Source organism: Myotis davidii, unplaced genomic scaffold (assembly GCF_000327345.1).
Source record: "Myotis davidii unplaced genomic scaffold, ASM32734v1 scaffold331, whole genome shotgun sequence".
Lineage (NCBI taxonomy): Eukaryota > Metazoa > Chordata > Mammalia > Chiroptera > Vespertilionidae > Myotis > Myotis davidii.
In genome coordinates this window covers 32,534-33,893 of record NW_006282208.1, presented here as the reverse complement: position 1 = coordinate 33,893, position 1,360 = coordinate 32,534, and positions in this window count along the sequence as shown.

The window sequence follows — 1,360 nt, the reverse complement described above, 5'->3', positions numbered from 1 at the left end:
GAAGAGGCTTTTTTCCCTTTCAATCAAGCGTTTTTAGCTCCTTTGTCAAAACTTACTTGCCCATATTTACATAGTTTTATTTCTGGGCTCTCAATTCTGTTCCATTGGTCTGTGTGTCTGTGTTTCTGCCAATACAATGCTATTCTGATTATCATAGCTCTGTAGAATAATTTGAAGTCAGGTAGTGTGATATTTTCTCAGAAGTGCTAGCTTTATTGACAGTGTTTCTGGGAACATGTTATGGAATTGCCTTCAGAGATTATAGAAATTTTAATTGAATTTTTGGGGGTGAAATTAGTTAATGAAACCATACGGGTTTTCAGTGTACAACTCCATAACATCATCTGCACACTGCATCATGCACTCACCACCCACAGTCAAGTCTCTTTGTGCCACTATTTATCCCTGCTTTCCTTTTTTTGACCTACCCCCAGCCCCTTTATCCTCTAGCAATCACCATTCTGTTGTCTGTGTCTGTGTTTGTTTGCTTAATCCCTTCACCTTTTTCTCTCAGCCCCCCAATACTATGCTCTCTGACAGCTTTCAGTTTTCTCTCAGTATCTATGAGTCTATTTTATTTTGTTTGTTAGTTTATTTTGTTCATTAGATTCCACATGAGTGAAATCATATGGTATTTATCTTTCTCTGACTGGCTCATTCCATTTAACATAATACTCTCCAGGTCCATCCATGTTGTCACAAAAGGTAAGAGTTCCTTCTTTTTTATAGCCAAGTAGTATTCCATTGTGTAAAAGGACCATAGCTTTTTTAATCAATTCATCTGCTGATGGATACTTGGGCCACTTTCAAATCTTGGCTATTGAAAATAAAACTGCAATGAACAAAGGGGTGCATATATTCTTTCTATATATTCTTCATTTCAAATAGTGTAGCCTTCATTTATTGATGGTTCTTTTTTTATGGTTTCTAAGTTCTTTTTCATGATGTTGAAGTTCTCATTAAGTTCCTTGAGCATACTTTTAACCATTGTTTTGAACTCTGTATCAGATAGTTTGCTTGCCTCCATTTCATTTAGTTCTTTTTCTGGAGATTTCTTCTGTTCTTTCATTTGTGACATGTTTCTTTGTCTCTGCATTTTGACTGGTTCCCTATTTATTTATTTTTCTTTGTATTAGGTAGAGCTGCTATATCTCCCAAACTTTGTATTTTGGCCTTGTGTAGTAGGTGTCATGTAGGGCCCACAGGTGCAGCCTCCCCAGTCACCTGAGCTGGGCACTCCAGGTATCCTTCTCTGTTGGCTATGTGCACTGTACTGTTGCAGTTGAGCCTTGATTGCTTTTGGCTGCACTGGGAGGGATTGACTGCCAGGCTGATCAGTTGTGAGGACTGGCTTCAAACA